General features: G+C 36.5%; 1 protein-coding gene and 1 pseudogene across 7 annotated transcripts in view; one reads left to right on the top strand and one right to left on the bottom strand.

Moving 5' to 3' along the window:
• Positions 1–25,289, top strand: part of FAM168A (family with sequence similarity 168 member A) — a 156,957-nt gene that overhangs the window by 19,907 nt on the left and 111,761 nt on the right. Inside the window, exon 2 of one of the 7 annotated variants that reach the window (XM_036221201.1) lies at positions 5,531–5,672. The exons of 5 other annotated variants lie outside the window; for them this stretch is intronic. The gene's annotated coding sequence lies outside the window, so the exon portion shown is untranslated. The remainder of the gene's footprint in view (positions 1–5,530; positions 5,673–25,289) is intronic. One more of the 7 variants, XM_036221202.1, reaches the window with a different exon arrangement.
• LOC118603417 lies at positions 18,785–18,905 on the bottom strand (annotated as a pseudogene).

Below are 25,289 nucleotides of genomic sequence, written 5' to 3' on the forward strand. Positions count from 1 at the left end.
TCCATTTTTAGGGGAAAATTCCAAGTGAATCTTGTGCTTATTGTACATGAATCTATTGGTAGCTCTCCGGTGAGCACATAGGCATATTTTCATTTAAAGAGGTGCAGGTGGCTGGCAAGTAGGGGATCTGCTTTCACAGATAGAAAGCTTAATTTTATGCAGTCGTATTCTGGTTATCTCTTCTCTGAAAATTGGTTTCAGTAATGCAGATGGTATTTTTCCTAAGTGGAACATCAACACAATTTTGAATGTGTTTAATTATTGATGTGTATGAATGCTGCAGTGTATTGGTTAAAGATTTTTTTCATGTGAAGAAAGCCTTCTGGCTCTGAATTTTGGTATTACACCAGTTTTATTCATTTTTATTTCAGGGGGTTGTTGGTTTTTCTTTACTTCAATTGACTGCATTATGTAGTCTGGATCATTGCCTTCTGCATTGAGTATTGGGGTAGAATAGTTGTACGTGACTGTTTCAAAATCTCCATTTTATCTGATTATAAGAACACATTTAGGTTTTTTCTACCCCCTTTATCTGCTAGCATCAAGGTGTTGCAGTGATTAGATAGATGATTTCCACAGGCCCCGCTTAGAATCAGTCTCAGTTACTTTATTACATTAACTTCATATGTAATAATGTCAACTGATAGTTGCATAATTCTTTCTTTGTATTTTATGTTATTTAAAATTTTTCTTTTTACTGATCTGTATCTTGCACTAAACTGGTAGCTTTTTGGAGCAGGACCATGTATTTTTTCACCACTGTATTCAGCACAGATCTAATAATGATGCTAACTAACACTGTTGAATGTCAGGGATCGTGCCAAGGGCAATATATGTTTTAATCCTCATTATCCCCATTTTATAGAAGAGAAAACTGAGACTCAGTGAAAGGAAGTAATTTACTCAGTCTTGGACCTAATGAAGAGATGCAGTTGTGTTTAGTACCTACGTAGTCTGACTTAAAAGCCCACATACTTAACCTTTACACTACATTTTCTCAGAAACAGCTTGTAGGAATATACAGTATATGTAGAATAAAATATATTATATACCTTATTTGAGTCTTAAAACTGTGAAGAAGATGTTATGCTGTTTACATTTTGTACGTTAAGAAAAGTGAAGTGAACTAATTATACAGGGTTATACATTTGTTGAGTGGCAGAATCTGGACTATAAATCCCAGGCTGTTTGACTCCAACTCCCATATTTTTTCCCTTTTATTATACCATAGCTATTGTTAGAGCTACATGTCTGTTATTAATACATAGTAATTCTGTTAGATGTGGAAAATAGATTATTCTATGTAGATTAAAGGTAAGAGGCAACCTTAAAAAAAAAATCTGTGTGCCTTTTTCAAATCCCAGGAGCAAAATTCCCTGGTAGATAGACTGTGAGACCTCCTTGAGAGTAGATAACTCTGTGTGGGTGTGTGGCATGTCTTTGTTTTCCTCTTACCTGGCACAGAGCATGTTTTCTGTAAAGGTGCTGAGGGAATGCATGATTGAAAGAATATATACCGTGAGTTATTAAAGAGTGATGATGCTAAAATTGCTGGTTTTATATCCTGTGATTTTTCCTGATTGCTTCATTCTTGGTCACTATTTGATTGTTTGAGAATTATAGTAATACTAATTATAGTGCTATTTAATATAGTTGAGCCAGTATATGGGAATTATCTATAACAGCCTTCATGTGAGAGAGGGATTGCATTATACATTTGTAGTACTTGAAGAAGCAATTTTTCAGATGTGTGGGTGGACTTAATTATATTGGACTCTTTTTGATTGCCTTGTCAGATTTTTCTTTTTTTCTGTGAAGAAGATACAACAGTGGCAAATTAGTTTTTGTTTTTCTTTTTTTGCTTAAAGTATCTATTTTACATAAATTGAAGTGATCTTATATTGTGACTTGTCTTTTTTACATTGAAATATTGATATTAAAATAATAGGCTAACTCAGTAGTATATAATTAGAAGATTTACAAACTTTGGAACTTAGAGTTGGAAGAGGTCATTATCTGTTTTACTCTCACCCTGTCCTATATTACAGATAAGGGCCTGGAAGCCCAGGGAAATTAATTGATTTATTCAAGGTCATACAGTTTTAAAATGTTGAACTTGAGACCAGAAACCCAGGTTTCTCTGTTTTTGCCACAGCACACTTTTTTTTCCTTTGAAATCTATTTTTTTAGTCAATTTTGAAGCCCGATATTGACCTAAAGGTGATGTCACATGGCCAAAGCCACAGCTAAAGTGTTTTGGCTCATCTATCCTGCAAATAAATTAGATAGGGAGGTTTTTGGTAGGAGCATCCTAATAGTATCAAACAGATCAAGGAGCTAGTTCCATTGATAGCCTTCTTCCAGGTCCTTTAGAGGAAGCCAGTTTTGCTACATTTAGCTTCTATGCAATATAACTTCATATATAGTCATAGCCTAACTATTTAGTCTTCCAGGTACATTACCCTGCATAATTTTTGTATATTATTATGGTTCAGAATGTTTGAGAATTTCTAAGCCCCTCTTCTTATTTTAGTCTGACACGGTTGTTATGTTCATGTAAATTACCCCTCACCTAGGAATGTCATAGCTGATTCCATTAGTCGAGACTGTAGACTTGAGTGTCAGGTAGTAATTTACATATTACTGGATCTTTTAAGAGTTAGTTGTTTTAATGCAGAAATTGTATGAAATAAAAAATTAGAATTTTTTGATCTTGATTAGTTGGCTACAGACCTGGTCCTGCTCTGTCACTTGGCACACATCTGTCCAAGTCTTTTCTCACTTTGTATCTGTGAGTGCACGTGTACTCGTGAATGTTCACCTCTCCAATCTTAAAGGTACTACCAATATCTAGTAGATTTTTAGAGCCCTGAAATTTGTCTTAAAGTTTCCTTGCAGATTTTATAAGTTTGGGGAATAGAAAGTACAGGGTAGCTGCTGAAACAGAGAGACTAATTCAGTGGCTCTAACAGACCTACCTCTAAACTGTTATGTTTATCTCGCATGCATAGAGGTTCTGCTCCATGAAATTCAAGGATCCAGATTCCTTTTATCTTGTCGCCTTCCCAGGATGGTGTCTTCATTTGCATACTCAGAGACAGCTTATTAACACATCCACCTTCTAGTCCATGGAAAGGAAGAAGAGACAATATAGAGGGCACATAGTTGCCTTAAAAAAGTTGGAAGGTGTTTACATCACATCTTATTCGTTATATGTACTTAGAAACATGATGTACCTAGTTGTAAGTAACACTGAAAAAAACGTAGTTTCTAGATGGGTTGCATGTGCCTCAGTTTAAATCTTGGCCCATGGTGTAGGAAGTGAGGGTAGGGGAGTGTCTGTACCAAAAGGAAAAAAGGGAAAGTGGATACTAGTAGCAGTCTTTTCCATAGAGTCATACGGAGAGGGTAATAATAATATAGACCTCCCCCTATCCATTCTTTCATATAATACTCACCACAACCTTTGAGATAGGTGGTATTATAATCATTTTGCTAATCAGGAAACATTTTGAGGTATTAGGTGATTGGTTTATTAAAGTTACATGGTTAACTCAAAACTGAACTCATTATCTTCTCCAAACCTTCTTCTCTTGGGTTTCTTATCTCAGTGAATGCTACCAACATTCTCTGAGTCACCCAAGCAAGAGATTTGGGATTTTCTTATCTTCTCATTCTCCAGCAGTCTCTGAGCTGTGTAGATATCACCTTAACGTTTGTCAGATCAATGCCTTTCTCTCCATCCCCACATCTGTTGCCTTAGCTCAGACTCTCAGCATCTCTTGCCCAGACAGTAGCCTCCATTCTTCCTTCTGCTTCCAGGGTCACCTCTGGTGACCCTCTCGTCTCAGCCTAAGCCTGCCAAACCACTTGCAGTCTCCGGGGTTTACCATATGCTATTATACTGCCAAACCTTTACTTGCGTTGTTTCTTCTGCTCAAATGGCCCTTCTTCTCAACTTGGCAAACATAGCCTTATTTTATTTTAAAAAATTTAGTACCAACACCACTTCCTCTATAAAGCTCTTGCTCTCTTTTCTAGGTAGAATTGACTGTTTTCTCTTCATGCTTCTCTTGTGTTGATGTCTTTCATAGAACCTGTAATACTTTATTGTATTAATAATATGTCTTCCCTATAACCATCAGTGTTGCTCATGGTCAGCACTCAGTATGTACCTGGTAGAGAGCGGCTACTCAATTATTGCGTGAATGAATGGAGTATATGACGTACTGGTACTTGAATCCAGTTCCTGTGTTTTTCTTGTCATAATGACTCATCCTGTGTGAGTGTGTACACATTTCTCAGGAATTGCTTCCCAACAGTGCATTTGGAGAGCCGACCTTTCGGGAGCTCTTTTCTTTGACAGTCAAGAGTAACCTTGCTTTGAAAAAGGCTATTTTAACAAATGAGTGCTTTTGTGGCATCATCATCACCCCTGTTACATGTTTAGAGTTTACATAAACAGTTTAATTTGTAAGGGTTCACCTCTTTGAAAGGTCACACTTTGACTTTAGAGTAATCAAACTTGTGGAAAAATTATTTTTCCATTTGGATTTCGGGGATGTGCTTTATTGAAAGGCTTTTAAACAGGTGTTGCTAAAACCATTGTCACCTGCAAAATAATGTTGGCTGTCTGACTTGAAATTTTATTGATTAAATCAAGGACAAAAGAGTTATGCTATACGGAGGAAAGGTAGGCAAATTAGGAAAAACATGCATCCCCTGAGAGATGGTTTTAGTAAGGTTATTTACAAAGTATATGAAAATGAAAAAGGAATAATTTCAATTTACTATAGGCACAGTTTAGGGATACATGGTAACATCTCAGTGATGAGTGTAAATTCAACTTGATTATTATCATTTCTGATCACTGAAGCTCTCTTATTGTAGGTTTAAACCATCTGTTTTGGTGTTAATCCTTTAAAACTCAGTTGGTGGATATTAACACAATAAAGGGTAATAAAGCTTGAAATATGGGAGTCATTTGGTCTGGTTTACTTTTCAGCTAATTGCATGCAAACTTAAGTGTCTTTGGGAGAAAGGAAAGGGGGGATTAATGCTGTAGTCAACTATTTTGATCTCAGCTTGAGCCCTGCACACCTGTCACTGGCTTGGGGAAGCTTTCCTCCATAATTGAGCTCCTCTCTCACATTATTACTTAATTGGATGCCACAAGAGCCTGGTGAAACAGTGGAATCCTCTTAATTGCATACCAGCTCTTAAAACAAATCACCAATGTTTAATGTGGTATTGTTTTTATAAGCCTTCCCTGGAAATAGTTTTGATCTTCTTCAAGTCTAAAAGGAAATGTAGTTCCTATTTTGGAGCAGTGAGGATTTTGTTCTTTATAACAGTGGAAGTCATATAATTTATTTTGAAACATCTTTCTGCAAAGGGTTAGAGAACATAATAACTAATGTTTATAGTATGCATTACGATTTGATCAAGTGTGTTCCCTTGCTTTATGTTTTTTTTTTTTTTATAATAGCTGCATGATAAAAGGTGTCATACTTATGTTTGCCATTTACAGGTGATGAAACTGAGGGTCAGAAGAGTGACTTGCCCAAGGTTACACAATTAGTAAGTGGTGGTGACTGATGGAGACCCCAAACCCTGCCTTCTTTTGAGTGCATCATGCTGTCTCATTGAGCAGAAACTGCATGTGTGGAAATGTCAGTATTATAGGATTTTTTTAAACTTATTTTGTTTTAGGATATCTAGGTTCAAATTATCTTGGTGTGTTGGTACTTTTCTTCTTTGAGCTTTCAAACTATACATATAGCAGAAAGAGGCAGCATGGTAGTATGTAAAGAAGCTAAAGTGCTAGGAAATGACAGATTGTTTAGTTTTGTGTTTGGATCATGACCGTATCTAGCTGAACTTTCTGTAGGGTTGGCAGGGTCTTTGTGGTCCTGCTGCTTGTGTGGACAAGGCCTTTATATGTATTTAAGTGCAATTTGACAGCTGGTCTAAATGAGCTTCTGTGGTAGTCACCTCTATTAATGCCCCAGTACTCATTTTTCCTCTCCTACCACTAGGACTTAGTCATGGAAAGAGCTCTTGACAGGGAATCCAGAAACCTTGGTTCTACTGTTGTAGCTGGGTGGTTTGCTACCTGACCTGTTCCCTTCAGGACTAAGTTTGGTCAGTACTGCCTCTGTGAAGGTTTCCTGGAGTCCTCTAGGTGTTTAAAGTGAGTGAAGTGTCCCTTTTTTACCCCTTAGTTAAATGATACAGACATAAAAGTCATTTTAGTGATGGAAGGAGTCCTGATGAACACCTTGGTTTATGGATTTTTAAAAAGTGAATGGCTATACAATTTCCAGTCTTCTATGCCATAATTTTAGTACATTTCTTAGAGGTATAGTAGGGTTTGCTAAGTTTGTGTGGTCTTTGGGGTATTCATTCCACAGAAGTTTTAGGGTAGCTGACAACAGTAACAATAAAAAATAAGAAAGAAAATTATTCATTACTAATGAAAATAAAATAATACATGTCTCCCCACTTGCTATAGGTGAACTACAAATTTATCTCTGAATTTCCTAGAAACCAAGGAGAGAGAGAAGGATGACTTTTAAAAGGAGAAAACAAGACGGTTTCTCAGGGAAAGCAGTTTAATATTTAACTGAGTTTATTGTTTAGGCATAGGGAACAGCATGGACATAGCCATATTGGTGGGAAACTTGAACCAATTGTTCTTTGTTTGCATGTTTTATTCTATTTTAATATAGTGCCTTTTTGTAAGGTCCTATCGATAGGGCAGATGGATTAAAACCGTAGATAGCTACAGTTTAAAGTAGTGTAAGGTAAATTCCCAGAGGTGGGACTTAATCTACACTTCTGTGATTTTAAGAGCTCAGAAGAGGGGGAGACCAGTTTCAGCCTGGGTAACCAGAAGAGACTTCCCAGCAGAGTAGCAGGTCTGTTGGACGTCCAGCAGCTATAGGTATCCCTGCTTTTCAAAAGTTTTCATTACTCCCCTTCACTTTTACAAAGACCTGTATTATGTATTAGTACCTGTTTGGCTAACCAAAAAAAATCTAAGCAGGATTTTCGCCTTTATGAAAAAAGATGAAAAGTGAAAGTAGCATTCAGTGTTTGCTTTGCAGCAAGCTGTTACAGAGGCAGCATACACCCTGAGTGGCGAGAGTGGCATCACCAAGTTCCTTTCCTGGAAACTGCACTAAGCATCAGGCCACCGTAGCTTTGAACTGTGTCTGTGAGCATCTGGGCTTTATCTCGATTTATTCTGTGTATTGGTTAGCAAGATGTGTGCTAAGGTATCAGAAAAGCCTAAGATTGCTCATAAGGGTTTTACGCATGGCATAAAACTGGACATAGTTAAGCATTTCTAAGTGATGAGTGAAATAAAGACGTTGTGCATGTGTTGAATTTTGAGTCTGGAAATGTTCAGAAATTTTTCTGTGTAAGTTAATGGTAATTGCTTCTTTGCTTTACACCATTTCGGCTTATGAAAGTTTTTATAGGAACACTGTATTTTCAGAGAAAGGGGGAAACCTGTAGGCCTATTTGGCTGGAACTCAGACTTTGTGTAAGAGCCCAGACCATCCACACAAATTACAGGCATTCAGAAACTACTTGCAGGATAGATTTCAACCTCTTCCCCCTTCCTGGGAACTCAGGGACTCCTCATTTCTCTAGTTACTCCTTTTGCCAAGGCCCTCCTATGTGGTCTGGTTTAGTTCCATTTTCTGGGATGGTTGTACTCTTAAGCTACTTTTCCTTCTGTTCTACTGTCTGTTTAAACATACTTGCTCTTCTTTCATTTTTTAAATTTTTCTAAATGACTTTTTTTCCCCCAACTCACATTATTTCTATACCTTTTAGGCTGTTCTTGCTGGAAAAAGGATAGCTGCTGATACATTTCTGAGTTCCTGATATATTTGTTAATGGTGTAAAAATGTGCTTTGGCATGTATAAGTCATGTACTTTATAAGTATGTTAATAAATTAAGGTTGTGATAATTACTATATAGAGAAAATAGTTAATAGTCTCTGGAAAAAGTATCTTAATTTTTAAAGTGGATAAGCTAGGGATATCAAAGTTAAAGAAAAAATGGGTTTATACAACATTGTACTATATAATTTTTTTGATGAATAACATTTCATTACAAAACAGCTTACCTGACATAGATAATGTTTGCTGAATTGTATTGCTTAAAAAAAAAAAAACAAAACCTTTTTTATTTTGAAATTGTAGACTCATAGGAAGTTGCAAAAATAGACTTAAGAGTCCTGTATATTCTTCTTCAAACTTGACCCAGTGGTAATATCTTATATAATGTAGAAGAATATCAAAACCAGGTAATTGACATTGATACAGTATGTTAACTAGACTTATTGATCTTATTTATTCATTTATTCTCTTATCAGTATTTTTTACATGCATTTATTCATGTGTATAATTCTGTGTATTTTATTCCATGTATGAATTCGTGTAACTGGCACCACTCATGATACAGAGTGGCTCCATCACCACAAAGGAACTCCTTTGTACGGTACCCTTCATATTTATACACACACTTCCCTCTCTCCCCCAACCTACTCTGGTCATTGTCCACTGGAAACCACTGATCTGTTCTCCATCTGTATAGTTTTGTCATTTTGAGAATGATATATATAAATAGGGTCAGATAGTATATAACCTTTTGAAATTGACTTCACTAAGCATAATTCCCTTGAGAGTCATTCAGATTGTTGCATGTATCATTATTCTCTTTTTTTTTCTTGAATAGAATTCCATCCTGTGGATAGATACATCAGTATTTGTTAAACCATTTACCTGTTGAAGGAAGGACATTTGAGTTTCTAGGTTTTCACTATTACAGATAAAGCTGCTATGAGCATTTGTGTACTTTTGTTTCTCTGGGATAAATGCCCAAGAGAGCAATTTCTGGGTTGCACAGTAAATGCATGTTTAGTTTTATAAGAAACTGCAAAACGCTTTTCCAGGTGGCTATACATTTTACATTGCTCCAGCATTGTATGAGAAATCCAGTTTCTTGGTATCCTTGCCAGCATTTAGTATTACTACTGTGTTTTATTTAGGCTATTTTAATAGATACATAGTACTTCTTTCAAGTTTTCTTTGATCAAAGCTACATTTATATTTGAAATCAAATAAAAATAAAGACAGCATCCACTGGATTTATCAACATGAAGGTCATTCATAATTAGTAAAATATGGTAAAGTGATTAATGAGAGATTGTTCAGCTGATATCTTTTTCATTGAAAAATAGAATGTTAATCTGGAAGGGATATTATCTTTTTTTACTGGGTTAAAAAAATTGTTTTTTAAAGGCTTAGAACTGTTTTTCTACCAAATGTTATATAAAGTTCCATACAGAGAGATCAAATGGGAGCTCTTCTGGTTGAAGTTACGCTTACAACAGTACTCCTTTCTATCCACCATCTGTTTACTTCTGGTCCTGGGTGCCTTTTCATAAACTTAGTTCTCTGAAAACCATTTTGAAAACAGTGATCTAGGTGGCTCTTTAAATTACTGAATGGGAAACCGAGGGTTGGGGAGGGGCAGTCCCATAGCAAAGCATACATAGCAGGCTTTAAGTTCAGAACTAGTATTACTATAGTAGTTTTACTAAAACTAAGGTCTCTAGATCATCCTCAAGAGTGTTCTCCACAGACTCTAGACTCCATGGAATGTCTGTTCTCTGTTACCCATGCCAGCAGTTCTGACCCCTTGAATCTTGAGGTCCCTATGACATGAAGGAAATGGGGTCTGGAGGCAGTCTGCTTCTTTCTTTGTTTCATGTCAGGATCCTAGAGGTGACGGGCTTGGTGATGGTTTTGTGTTTGCCAACTTCCATTCCACCCCAAGGAATTAGTTTGTTAGTTAGTCATGATAATTCCATGCCCCTTCCCAATGAATGGTTTTTGGAATAGTTATGTGCCCAAAGCCTGACCAATGAGACATGCCATGAATGCTACTGGAGGCTATTGAAAAAGAATCTTGGTTCACAAAAACAAAAGCAGTAAGAAAGGTGACCTCTTTTTCTGATGGATGTTTTCCACTACTTATTTACTTAGACTAAACTGAGCCAGCTTGGTCAAATGGAGATATTGATACCTATCTTTCAGAGTTGTTGTAAGGAATAAATGATTTACTGTGTTTGGAAGTGTCTGCGAACTGTACATATGTTAGCAGTTAGTTTATTGGATCGTAGATGTTACTCAAAGGTAGGTAAAGGAATGGTGAATTTGGTGGTGCTGGGAGTGGTACAGATGGGAGTGGGAGAGGCTGAGGGAAAATGGGCCAGAAGGAGATAAGTTGGTAATGATTTCTAGGTCTAGTTTAGGGAAGGAAAAGGAGTGAAGACCATTAATCAGTGAAGCATTGTTAAGCAGTTATAATACCTTAGGCAATGCCTTCCTGGAGGAAACATTGTTAAAATTGTTTTAAGTGTCTTTGTCCCGTTTGGTCAATTTGGGGTCTGAAATACCTGAGGTGAGCCACCTCTCTTCTTTCAGTGGCTCAGTGCCCAGAGCATCCCCATCCATGGCCATTGGGAATTGCTTAGAAAGGTAGTTGGTAATGACCCAATCTAGGTACTCCCAGCTAATAACTTCTAACAAAGCTGGAGGGGAGACAAGTCAGAGGCTAAGGCCCCAGTAGTAGCACAGAGAGATACCTGGTTGGGTTCTTTTAAAACAATAATTGATCATTCCTCAAGGGTTTTAGAATCAGATATACCTAGATTCAAATTTCAACTTCTCTATATCTGTATCATCGTAGATGAGTTAGTATGAAAAATGAATTGTAATATTTACCTTTTAAGATTACCGTTATGATTAGAAAGAATGTTTATGAGACTCCAACCATAGTGCCCCATGCATATCAGGTGTTCAAATACGTGATGGTTGTTTTGCTGTTACCCACAATAATAAGGTAAAGTTGGTGGCACATTGCCTTTGTAACACATCTTTCAGGATTTGCTTGTTTGTGACCTCTTTGGGGTTCTACACTTAGTATTTGTTTTAAGAGGGACTCAACTGCATGTAAAATTACTAAATTGGATGTGGATGGAAATGGCAGTTGAAGGGAGGGATGAAGGAGACATTGCTATTTGTCTTTGGCTCCAGGCTTCTGAGAATTGGCTTTAGTCTTCAGTTATACTCTTACTTCTTTATTCTTTTTTCCATATCTTTTACTCATTGCTTTCTTTTTAAGTAACTATTTTTCTTTGCGTTTTGCAATTTCAAAAAGTTGCACATATATGTAAATAGGAAATTTACCATTTTAGCCATTTTAAAATGTACAGTTCAGTGACATTAAATACATTCATGTTATTGCAAAACCATCCTGCCATCCATCTTTTTTCATGTTGTGCAACTGAAACTATGTACTTATTAAACAGTAATTTCCCATTTCCTTATCCTTCCAGCCCTCAGCAACCTAGTCTACTTTCTGTCACTGTGAATTTGACTAGAGTAGTTATGTGAGTGGAATCATAAAATATTTGTCCTTTTTTTGACTTATTTCACTTAGCATAATGTCTTCAAATTTATCCATGTTTACCATATGTCAGAATTTCCTTTTTAAGGCCGAATTATATTCCTTTGTACATGTATACATTTTTTAATTCATCTGTCGATGAATGTTTGGATTGCTTCTACCTTCTAGTGACTGAATTCCCCATTGCTTTTTAATATAACAGCAAGCCCTGCTCTTTTTCTTTTTCTTCTTAACTATCTGTAGAGTATCTTCTTTGTGCTCACTGTTTTTAATATCGGAGACATAGCAGTGAACAAGACAAAGGAGGTTTATGGAGCTCACATTCTGGTGATGAGAATTATTCCCTTTTTGGAATCCTTACATGGACTGGTTTTCCTGATTTGCAGAATTTGTGTCAGGCCAGGTATCAGTAGTGTGCTACCATCTTAGATGTTGCTGCCCTTACCCCCATTTTCTTTGTTTCTTAACTTTGACACCTTCTCTCAGAGGCCTTTTATGAGCCCCTAGGCTGGATTGGTTGCTCCTTCTCTGTGCTAACCACTTTTCACTTTTCTGATCCATAATGCTACCTGACTGTCTCTTCTGCTGAATTGAGTTCCTTCTGGGTTGGTGCCCTTGTTGATTGGTTCATGTATGACTGCTTGGCTAATAGTACTTCGAGCATTCAGATCATCTGGGACAGACCTCTGATGACTTCTGCCACCATGTCTTTCACCACTGCCTGCCTTGCACTTTGTACTCTAGCAACACTGAAATGAATGTCATTTCCCCAGACATGTTAAATTGTTTCTATTCTTTGGGCTATCCCTTTTTCTTAGAATGCCCTTCTCTTTCTCTAGGTTCACACCTTTGTCCTTTAAATCAATCATCTTACACAAAGCCTTCTGGACTCTCTCTAGACCAGAGGTCCCCAACCCTTGGGCCATGCACTGGTACTTGTCCATGGCCTGTTAGGAACTGGGCCACATAGCAGGAGGTGAGTGGTGGGCCAGCTAGCTAGTGAAGCTTCATCTGTATTTGCAGCCACTCCTCAGCTCTAGCATCACTGCCTCAATTCTACCTCAGATCATCAGGCATTAGATTCTCATAGGAGCACTGGTCCCCAGTGCCAAAAAGATTGGGAACTGCAGCTCTAGACTATTTTGCCACATTCTTGTGTACTTTTCTTCCTGGGCTCTATCACACTGTATGGTACCTCACAGGTTCCATACTCTCAAGGAACTCACATATTTTAGCACTAAGTCTTAGCTGGATTTCTGCCATCATTTTCATCCATCAAGTTTCATTCCTCACTTTACCCATTGAACTTCATTTTGCTGCTGACATTCTGGAATGAAAGTGACCTCCTGGGAATCTAATTGGATTTCCTCTTTTTTGCTCGCTCTTTGTGTTTCACTCTTGTAGTTGTGTCAGTTCTCACTAGGATTAGCATAATCCTTTTGTATAAAAATAATATGCCTTTTATATCTTTTTTACTAGCAGAGAATCCAAAGATCTTGATCAATCCTGATGATATTTGATATCCTTGTTTTTCTTCTGTAAATATCCATCCTGTGGCTTTTTGAAAAGTGCCTATTATGGAAAATGTGAAAACTTGGCAAATACTTGGCAAATAGCTTCCAATTATCCTGTCCTCCCTATATCCTCTCTGTATCCTACTGTGGAGAGGTTCACTTTTAAAACTTTCAGTATTTAAACATTTTTTTCTTATTTATTTTATATAAAGATCATACTATAGATGCAGTTCTATGGCATTTTTTTTAAATTTAACATTAGATCTTAAGCATTTTACAACGTCATTGAAAATTTTTAAGCATCAGTTTTAATGACTATGTTGTTGCATTGCATAATATGATTTATTTAATAATAACATTATTGTTGGACATTTAGGTTACTTTCCATTTTTTTGGATATTATAAGGAACACTATGATGAGCATTTTTATTGTAAAATTTGGTCTGTATGTTTTGATAGCTTCTGATAAAATTTAGGAATACTGTAATTGGAATAAAAGTAAAATTTTTAGGGCTCTTGCTATATGCTTTTGAATTGATCTCGTTCATTGCAGAAAGTATTTGTTAAATGAAAGAGTAAATACTCCCCAGAAAGACTGTACCTAGTCTTGCTTTCTGCAGGAGAGGATGAGTGCCAATAACCCTCATACTGCCTTTTATGTTTGACTCTCTCAGTGTTGTTCTCTGTCCTCATTTATTCATAGTTAGGGCTTTATCCTCTTGTTAGTTTCAGATTTAATTGCTTTCCCTATACCCAGGCAAAATATAATCAGGTCTTTGCTCTTCTCTCCAAAAAGAGACGCTGACTTTCTGCTTAATTGGTCATGTATCTTCTTCACCTTTCCATCATTTATTGGTAGTATCTTCTGACTGAGAGGTCTCTTCTTGCAACCACAGAGATTTGGAAAAACTTGACCAATTCCATAGTTAATGTTTAAAATATAGAGAGAGCAAGCCTTAGTAAAAAAAAATCTAGAACTAGATTCTGAGAGACCAAAGCAGATTCTAGTTCCTGTCGTAGCTGAGTGATCTTAATCTTTAATTTCTCTGGGATTCTGTTTCTTACCTGTAAAACAGGCATACAGGAATACTCCTACTTACCACATAGGCTTGATAGAAGTAATCAGTTCACAAAACAATACATTCTTATTGAATGGCCACAGTGGGAAGATTGTGTAATACATTCAGAGAAATAATTCCCCTTGTCACAGAACTATATCTTCAATTCATTTATTCAACCATTCATCCATTATTTATTCAACTGGTCAACAGATATTTATTAAGGTTTTATGCTAAGTATTAGGAAGACCACAAATAAATTGTAATTCAGTGTGAAACATGCTATGATATTGGTATGTAATAGTAACAGAAATAGCAACTAACCATAATAATTGCCTGCTGTGTGCCAGGCAATTATTCTAAACCCTTTCTAAACCCTTTGCCTATGTTAATTCATTTAAACCTCAAAAACTTTCAAGGTAGATGCATAATTACTGTTATATACAAATTATAGTAAGGTATAAAAAGAATGTAAAAATAGTTCCCATTTATTGAATACCTATATGAGCCAGATGTTCTATAGATATTTTATGTACATTTTCTTTCATCCTTACCACAGCTCTGCAAGGTGAGGTATTATCATTTTACATGTGAAAAAGTAGTCTCAGGAAAGTTAAGCAATGTGTTAAGTTTGTATAGTTCATAAGTGGTAGCGTTGGAATTGAACCCAGTTTTAGTCTAATTCCAAAGCCTTCGTTCTTCAGGTGTTATTAGTACGAGGCAAGAGGGTGGGTAAAACTCTCTAAGCTAAGAAACTATGGGATCAAAGGTATTGGAGTCTATTATCTTTAAGAGAATAAGAGGTAAAATGGAAAGATACTTTTTTAAAATTGTGAGATTGTTCCTTCCATCTTTCCATATGTCTCTTCTTCTCTAGGATAGACAAAAAATCTTATTCTGGCTTGAGTAGATTGGTACTTCCTAAGTACTGTACTTGTGGCTCTTACTGTTGATGGCACATGGCAGTTCTGAATGCTTTAGCCAAGTGCCTAATAACTGAAAATGCTGTATTCATTCAGGACAGCTGTATCATGCAACCAGATGGGCTTTAAAATTGGCATGTTCATATTAAAAAAACTAATTTAAAAATGTCAATTTGCAACCTGATGTTGCTGTTAGGTTTTCTAATTTTTTTCTCTAATAAAGAATAGAAAGTGATTCATTAAACTCCTGTTAAATTGTTTATCTTATTGTACACTGCACAGATGTGTTTAGCTGTCTGAAATGTTTTTCCAAAATTGTGTGCAGTAGAAAAGAGAAAAATGTACAGTTTTAGTTTGAAGTCCAGAATGGCTTTTGAGTAATAGAGTGCAGTGTAATTTTTTAGAGTTTATGTAATTGACTTTAACAGTTGCTTTTGTAGTTGTGCTATGTAATTAAATCATGGTGTTATAATTTTGAGAGGCATAGACTAATGGAGAGAGACCCATTTAAAAATGGGCTGTGTTTAAAGCTATTTGCATCAGATGGGCGCTGGCTCATCACTTTTTTTTTTTTTTTGCGGTAAAATATACTGTCTCTTATTTTTTTGCAGCAACTTCCTGACAGGTCTCCTGCTCCTTTCTCACCTCCCCCAAATCATCTTTCATACTGCTTCTCTGTGAGCTTTGTTAAGTATATATTGCCCTCCTCTTTTCTACTTTAAAACCTTCAGAGGTTTCCCATAGCTTTGAGGATAAAATTTAAACCCCTTAGTCTAGCTTGCAAAGTTTTTTCATGACTTGGCCTCTGCTTACCTCATTAGTCTCAAATCTTACGTCTTTCTCATGTGTTCCAGTCAGACTGAACTACTTGACGTTTACTGTCCAGGTTATATTCCTGTACCTTCATCAGTGCCATCTTCGCTATTGTGACGCCCTCCCACCCTTTCTTCATCACCCAACCTTTTAATTACCCTTTAAAACGTAGCTCGGGCTCATTTCTGAGCAGCCTCCCTTGTGGTTTCCCCACCCTGCACCACATTTCACTGCTGAGTTCTGAGCCTCTCTTTTGTGCTCTGCATAGTTCCTTGTACTTCCTCTTATCATAGAGCACTTACCACTTTGTATTTGTTTTGTTCCAATTTAAGTTTCTCTCTGCTACTAGAATTTATTTATTTTTCTTTCTTTGCCTCTTAGCCTTTAAATGGTCCTCAGAAAATGTGTGTCAAATGACTATAATTTTTATAAAGAACATACCAGGGATATATTAAGTCATGGAGTCCCAAAAAGTGTCATAAATTTCAAACGTTTTCTTCTTTTCTAGATTATTTTTGCCAAGTTGTGAGATTGCGCCAGTATTTGAAAAAAATTCCTTTGAGAATCACCTGTAGTTTAGTTACAGTGCCAAACCTGAAAAATAAATAAGCCCTTTTCTTCATCAAGCCTCACATTTAATAGTGGAGCTTTAGTGTGGGAGGGACTGAGCAAAGGCTTTCTAATTGTCTCTAACTATTGTGGTTCCTACCTCTTTCCACAGTTTGGGATGATGATGGGTTGTACGCTGATTCTAGCCTATAAGGGACATTGAATTTATGGAACAGAGGCCCTGGTGGTGTGTGATAATAAGAGAGGTAGAGTAAGCTCTCTGTTACCCAGTGTCATTTCTAAGAAACATTACTGGAGATTTACTAAGTACTGGGTACTGCAATAAAAAAGTGAATTAGGCATAGCTCCTGCCAGACTGCCTGGTAGACTGTGTGTGCTTCAAGGAACATACACCATCTAGACACAGCACCGTCCAGTAGAACTTTCTGCAATGATAGAAATGTTCTGTATCACTGTTGTCCAATATGGTTGTCACCAGCCACGTGTGGCTCTTGAGTGCTTGATTGAATTGTGGCTCGTAAGACTGAAGAACTGAATTTTAAATTTTACTTAGTTTTAATTAATATAAATTTGAATTTAAGTAGCTACAAGTGGCTAGTGGCTTCTGTATTGGAAAGCACAGATCTAGAGGGGCAAATTAAGGAGACAGACATGTAAATAAGGAAGTGTAATTAAGTGTGGTGGTTGTGATGATAGAAATATATCTAGTGTATATCTAGGACTGTGTTAGATATATATTTGGGGAGAAAGTGGAATCCCAAAGAAGTCAGTTAATCTGGGAGTAGGGAGAGGGATTCAAGAAAAGTGTCTTAGCTTGAGTCTTAAAAGATAAGTGGGTGTACCATGTTGTCATATAATGTTAGCCTGAAGAGTTACCACTGTCTTAGAGCATTCTAGGTCACCAGTTTTCCAAGGATCAAGATATAATAAAATATATTTCTAAAACCTCAATGTATACAATATAGTTTTATCTTTGATTCAGAAAGAAATGTAGGAATTAATAAATGTAATTATTAGAAGGTGGGTGATGAGAAAACTGGTAAGTTGAGAATGCCTTTTGAAAAATATAATAGATATTAGTTGACATTTTCATTTTAAAATGAAAAAAATGTTTAATTTTCATATGAACAAGCAGGACTTACTAGATATAGGCTAATTTTCTAGCTACTGGCAACAGAGTAACATAAATATGTTCTGGGTATTATGAAATTTACTGATGGAGGAGCATACCATACCCTGTATTAATCTGTATGTGGATGTATGTCCTCTGTACAGAAATAACAACACAGCATCATTGACTGTAGGGTGAGTGCTATGGACATGACTACCTTAAGTCAGGAAAGGAAATGATCGCTGCTCTGGAACAGTTACAACCGGCTTTGTAAAATGGAAGGTGATTTGAATTGTGCCATGAAAGGTGGATGGAACTTAGGTAAACCAAATTTTGGTGGTGATGAATCTTGTGGGAACTGTGGCAACTACTGGTGCTGAAGCAGGACTGTAGGGCATATTTAAGGGACAATTGCTTCATATTTGGCAGGTACTTAGAGATCTGGAAAGAAAGCCAATTTGCAAAAGGGCCTTACGTGCTAATTAAAACGTATAGGCTTTCTTCTGAAAGTAGTGGAGAGATATTTTATTTGGAATTTGCTGTCACTTTTTTTCAGAAGCAGTTATGGGTTATCTAGAACTCTTGGGGAGGTGGCCTGAAGATGTGCTATGGTTTTTTGTGTGTGGGTATTTATAAGGAGTTATATTACATGATGGATGATGGTAAGAACCCTCCTCGTGTAGTACTAGCACACTGTGGAAAAGATGAAGAAATCCTTTCAATCCGATTCTTTTCATTTATCTATTCATTTATATATTCAACAGATATAAGTGCCTATCTGTGCCATGTTCTATGGCCTGGTGTGAGTTCTTGTTTGATAAATCAGGGACACCCAAATCATCCTGGGGAATAGGGATGAGGGCCCTAGAGGATGGTGCTGACCATCTATTTTAGACATTTCTTAGTTCCCACCATGTGGCTGTGACTCCTTTTCCTCCCTAGTAGATGCTATTTTCTCCCCTCATCTTTCCAGCCAGAGAATTCTTGTTTACCCTGATGCCTAGCTAGAACACTGTGGCTTTTTCTATTTCTATCACTCTATGTTAATTAAGTTAATTATGGCTTTAAAAAAATCTCCACCTGCATATACATCTGTTTGTCTAAGGGAGAATAGAGAAGAGGAAGTAGTCCTTATGCAAGTCTCCAAGTGAAAAGAGTTCTGCTGCAAGCATCCCAACTGCTAGGTGAGCCAGAAGTGCGCCCATAATAGGGTCATAGCACATTATGATAGCTAATAATTATAAGATAGCTAAAAAAAAAAAATAAAGTGTTAACTTTATTATTCATTCATTCATTCATTTTGCCTACAGCACTTGGTATTCCAAGGTGGTCTCCCATCCAAGTACTAACCAGGCCCGACCCTGCTTAGCTTCAGAGAGATCAGACAAGATCAGGCACGTTCAGGGTGGCATGGCTGTAGACTAAAGTGTCAACCTTAAAAATTACTATTTGTTTAGAATAAACCAGGCAATTTAAGCATAAAGGCAGGATAATAAAAGAACTAATGTTTATTGAGGGGCAGATCTGACTGCTTTGCATGTAATAATTTCTGTGTTGACCCTTGAAGATGGGTAATATTTCTATTTTGCAGATGAGGAAATTGAGGTCCAGAGAGGTAAGAGAGAAGGTCTGAGTTTAAATCCTGGCTCCTACTTTTTTTCCCCTTTGCTTTTTAGTTGTTAGATCTTTGGAAGTTACTTTAACTATATGATTCTTGGTTTAAAAAATGAAGGGTGGCAGCCAATAATAATTAAGTCAAAGGATTCTTTTTGAGGAGTAAATAAAAATCCACCTTTGAAAAAATGTAATTCAGAGTCATAGTAGATGCTCAATTAAGTTTGGTTTAAAATAAGCCTGTTTTGTTTAGTCAGAGATTTCTTTTAGGGAAACAATTACAATTCCTGGAAAGACTAGGGAATTTTTACAAAGAAATATGGAGAATTAAGAAATGCGACTAAGGGTTTAATAAATACAGCTAACAATATATTTATATTTATTTGATAGAAGCTACGGAAGAGCAAGGAACTCAGGTGCTGAGGAACCTTCACTAACCTTCCTTGAATAGTAGGGAGTGATTATGAAGGAAATTGGTTCCACATCCCTCTCTTTCGTACTCAGGCTCCTCCTTAGACCCCCATTCATCCTGTTGGCACTTTAGTTTGGCATATTGTACTGTCTTTTTTCTTTAAGTAAATAAACAGTAGTAAGTAAACTTCATAAACTGAGGTATGAAAAATAAAGAACTTATATAGAAACGAGGGAGATTTGCTTAGTATTGGGCATGGCATAAATTGTGGGGTGGAGGCACAGAGGGTGGTGTTTTTTTTACAGATCCTTGGGCTAGAGGCAGAGCCCTTGCCCAGAGAAAATATGAAAACCACTCAGAAGTTCAAAGTGCCACAAAGGAGGCCTAGTGGCATTTGAATCTGACAGTATTGGAGGGTGCTTGAAATTGGGATGCTGAAGACTGGTGTTTTAGTATATTTGTATGTGACCCACCTGTGATCTAGAACTGTCATTATTTTGCTTTCTTTCATGGACCGGCTTGAGGCATGGTTCCAAAGGAAGAGACTGTAGAGCCAGCTAAATTTACATATGTATGTATGTACATTTTTTACAAGGGTAATATAACAATCTATTATATTGTTTCTACAGGATGTCTGCTTCTAACATGGTTCTCTTCAATTAAGACCTTAGGTTGTTAGGACTGAGTAGTAATGATCTAAGTAGTCATCTTTGGCAGCTTCTATCTGCAGTATTTTACATAGTATTGTATATTGTAGTATAGTGGTTAAGGGTTTGGGCTTTGGAGTCAGACTGCCTGAATTTGAATTCAGTCTCAGTTGCTAGCTGTGTGATCTTGAACAAGTGGCTTGACTAGGTCTGACCTCTCATTTGTAAAAGAGAGGTCATAATGGTCAGGATTATGGTCAGAGTCGGGTCAGATAATGTGCTTGCTCATAGTAAGCACTCAGTAAACTTTAGCTGCTGTTATCATTTTACCTCAAGTCATATAGTCATATTAACATGTATAACTAGCTTATCATTTACTTGTAAATAAATACATTGTGGTTAAAAACATACCGTGAAATTTACCTCTTAACTATTTTTAAGTGTACAGTTCAGTGACATTAAGTACATTCATATTCTTGTGCATCCTTCCCACCATCCATTTCCAGAACCCTTCATCTTGCAAGACTGAAACTCCATACTCGTCGAACAACTTGCCCCTACCGCCAACCCCTGGCAACCACCATTCTATTCTCTGTATTTCTGATTTTTACTACTCTAAGTACTTACATAAGTAGAATCATATAATATTTGTCTTTTATGACTGGCTTATTTCACTTGGCATAATGTCCTTAGGGGTCATCTCAGTTTTGTAGCACATGTCAGGATTTCCTTCCTTTTTAAGGCCAAATAATATTCTATTGTATAGATACATATTTTGCATATCCATTTGTTGATGGATACTTGGGTTGCTTCCATGATTTAGTTGTTGTGAACAGCGTTACTTTGAACACCAGTGTACAAATATCTCTTTGAGACCCTGCTTTCAATTCTGAGAATATACCCAAAAGTGTAATTGTTGGATCATATGGGGCTTATATGTTTATTTTTTTGAGGAAATGCCATAGAGGCTGTACCATTTTACTTTCTCACAAGAATCCAGTATCTCTACATTCTTGTCAACAATTGTTATTTTCTGGTCTTTTGGTAGTAGTCATCCTTATAGATGTGAGTTGTTTTCTTATTGTGGTTTTGATGTGCACTTCCCTAATAATTAGTGATATATGCTTATTGACCATTTGTATATTTTCTTTGGAGAAATGTCTATTCAAGTTCTTTCCTCATTTTTGAATCAGGTTTTTTGCTGGTGGTGAGTTTTAGCAGTTCTTTATATATTGTGGATATTAATTTCTTATCAATATATAATTTGTAAATATTATATGTGGCTTACCTTTTAACTCTGATAATTTCTTCTGATGCACAAAAAGTTATTTTTAATATATAGGTTTGTAAAACTTTTACTTTTAAGTTAACAACAATAAAATTGCATTTTTGTGTTATAAAATTTTATGAATTTTAACACATGCATAGATTTGTGTAACTACCCTCACAGTCAGGATGCATAACAGTTCCATCATTCCAAAAGCTTCCTTGTTACAGCTAGCTTTTTAATAAGTGCTTTTCAGCAGTGTTACTGAGATGTCTTGTTTTAAGAGTGGCTAAGGTCAGTTGCAAACCAATCTGAATTGCTTATGGCTCTAATTAGTTTGCTGGGGAATACTGTGCACTTATTTTCTCTCTCTCTTTTCCCCATATGATGACCTTGGGAATGAGATTTAGCTCCCTCTTCATGTAGCAGAGTACTGCTGATAAGTAATAAATACAGGAGTGTTGGATTTTATGATATACAGTTTTGGTGATCATTCTCTTAATCTGTGCTTGTAAATCTGTATTGTTATGATCTCTTAGTGCTTGGCTTATTAATTCATAGCTCTTATGATTAAGTGTTCTAGGTATTAAGAAATAGGGGAAGAAAAGTAAGAAAGAGCACTAGGTTTGGGGATGGTGAATGAGGACCAACTCCTGGCTCTGGTAATTTACTATAGATCTTAAATCATGTGATTTCTATAAGGTGTAGTTTTCTTTCCTGCAGTAGACTATTTGATCATGAATATTAAGTAAAGAAGGTGAGTGTTATATTAAAGAAAGTGTATGTTATCTACCATTCAGTAAATGTTAAATTGGTTGTGAATAGTAAGAATATTGATAAGTGGAACCTAAATAAACCCCAGATTACCTTATTAAAGTTTTTAAATAACAGCTTTATTGAACTGTTCTCCATATGTCATATAATTCACCCATTTAGAGTGTGCAATTCAGTGGCTTTTAGTATATTCTCAGACTTATAACCATTGTTGTTACCTCAGAGAGAAACCAGTATCTTTTAGCAGTCACCTTATACGTCACCCATTTTCATCAGCTGTAGGCAACCACTAATCTATTTTCTACATTAGATTTACCTATTCTGGATATTTCATATAAATGTTATACGACATGTAGCCTTTTGTAACCAGGCTTCTTTCATTTAGCATAATGTTTACAAGCTTCATTCTTGGTGTAGCATGTATCAATACTTCATTGTTATTATAGTCCATCCTATGGACAGACCACATTTATTTATCTGTTTATCAGTTAATAGGTATTTGGGAGGTGTCTACTTTTTAGCTTTTTAAAAATAATGCTGCTACAAACATTCTTACATAAATTTTTGTGTGGGTGGGTATGTTTTCGTCTCTTGGGTAGAGGAAATGAATTTTAGAAGTGGAATTGCTGGATAATTGGTAACTTTATGTTTAATCTTTTGAGGAACTCCAGACTGTTTTCCAAAATGGCTGCACCATTTTACATTCCCACCAACAGTGTGTAAGGGTTCCAGTTTTTCCATATCCTCTCCACCACTTGTCTTTTTGATTTTGGCCAGCCTAGTGAATGTGAAGTGAGCGGTATCTATCTCAGTGGCTAGTGATGTGGAGCATCTTTTACTGAGCTTATGGCCCATCATGTTACTATTTTTAAGTTATCTCTCTCTGTTTTACTATTGAGCTAGGTAATATACTTCTTTAATAAGACAGTGCTCTACACATAGAAATGCTTATTAATACTTACTGATTTGATAGCTGATTATAAGAGGATCCCAGAGGAAGAAAAATAACACTTCATCAAAAACAAGACCCCTACATATGAAAAGGAAGAGAATGGAAAAAAGATAGTGCTGTGATGAACCTAGAAGGTATTTTAAGTCAGACAGAGAAAGATAAACACTATGTGATTTCACTTATATGCGGAATTTAAGGAATAAAAGGAACAAACTAATCAAAAACAGACTCACAAATATAGTGGAAAATTTGGTGATGGACAAAGGGGAGGGGGGTTTGGGGGGCTGGGAGGATGGGGTGAAGGGTTAAAGAAGTACAAATTAGTAGCTGATAGGTGGTCACAGGGATGGGAAGCATGACATAAGGAATGCAATTAGCATCAATACATTGGCTGGGTCAGGGTAGGGAGGGAGCAAATGGGGGATCATTTTATGAACTATATAGATGTCTAACCATTTACTGTATAATTGAAACTAAATAAAATTTAAAAGCACTTAATCTTATTCTCCTCTTTTTCAGTTATTTCTATCACTAGTTGAATTGAAAGTCCTCAGAGAGGATATTCAGAAAAGGGAGGTTTTCAAGTGATATTCGGTCTGTTTAGGGGAAGACCACATTGAAGACATAAAATAGTAAAGAACAATTAATAGCTGAATTGATTACATATATTGATTATAGAGCATTTACAATTTGATTTTTGCACTGGGGATACAGCAGCGAAAATTTAAAGTCCCTACTTTGAGTTGTACTCTAGTGGGCAGAGACATGAAAGATTAAGCAACGTGTGGGGTAGGGGAATTATTGAAAGGGGAGGAGGTATTTTAGATATGTTTGGTTAACCTAGGCCTCTTGGTGAGTTGAAATTTGATTACAGATCTTAATGAAATAAAGGAACAAGTTATACTGATAATTTGAGAGAAGAATGCTTCAGGCGGAGAGAACTCTAAGTGCTAAATCCCTGAAGTGGGGTTGTGGTCAGTGAACAACAAGAAGGGAAAGAATGTCCTTCCTATTCACATTAAGGGATTCGAGTCTTGCATGTGTTTCTTGTTCTGTGCTTTTGGCCACCTCAAAGTGGTTTCCAAACAACATGAGTGTTGATGTTAAAATTTAATTTTACAGCAGTGTGGCTGAAATGTAATGAGCAAAGAGGACATTGGTAAGTGGTAAGATCAGATAGGTAAAAAGGAAGCCAGATTACATGGGTCTGGTCGGCCATGGTAATGACCTTGTTTTTTTTATTTAAAAAAAAAAATTATTTTTATTTTTATTTTGAGTGAGTTGAGAAGGTGTTGCAGGGTTTTGAACAGAGTGGAGTGACATGATCTGATTTGAATTTAAAAGGATCATTTTGGCTTCTGAGAAGAGAGGGACATGGGTTAGATAGATGACAAGGGCAGAAGCAGGGGGATCAGATAGGAAGCTGTTACAAGAGTTAGGGAAAGCTTGAACCTGTGTGATAACAGTAGAGATGGTTAGAAATTATTGGAATCAGGATATATTTTGAAAGTAGAGCTGACAGAATTTGCTGATAGATTAGGTGAAGATTATGAGAGTAAGAAAGTGGTCAGTGGAAGATTTTTGCCCTGAACAACTGTAAGGTTGGAGTTGTCATATATGGAGATGGGAAAGACTGGAAGGAGCAGGTTTGTAGGCAAGGTCAGGTGTTTAGTTTAGACATTACATTTAAGATGGCTATTAGCTAAAAAGGAAATGTCAGGCAGGTGGATATACAAGTCTGGAATTCCGAGAAGTCCAGGTTGGAAATATAAAGTTGGGAGTCATTATTATATGTAAAGCCATGATCACCTAAGAAATGTGTGTAGAAGGAGCAGAGGAAAAAAATATAACAATTGAGCCCTAGATACTCTGACATTGAGAGGTTAGGAAGTTCACAGGAGTAGCCAGTGAGGTAAAAGGATCAAGAGAAAGAGAAGTATCAGAGGTTAGGTAGTTTATGGGATAATGGCAAGTGTCTCAGCTTGGTTGCTTAGAGTCCTTGAGTCTAATCATGGTTTGGTTCTAAATAACTGGTATATTGGACAGTTCACTTGAACTTTTTGGGCCTTGAGGTGGTCTCTGAAGTATAAAGCTTGACTAGAGTGTTTCTAAACTTCTTCCCCTTGACTAGAGTGTTTCT

This window comes from Rousettus aegyptiacus, unplaced genomic scaffold (assembly GCF_014176215.1).
Source record: "Rousettus aegyptiacus isolate mRouAeg1 unplaced genomic scaffold, mRouAeg1.p scaffold_m13_p_5, whole genome shotgun sequence".
In the NCBI taxonomy this organism is placed as follows: Eukaryota; Metazoa; Chordata; class Mammalia; order Chiroptera; family Pteropodidae; genus Rousettus; species Rousettus aegyptiacus.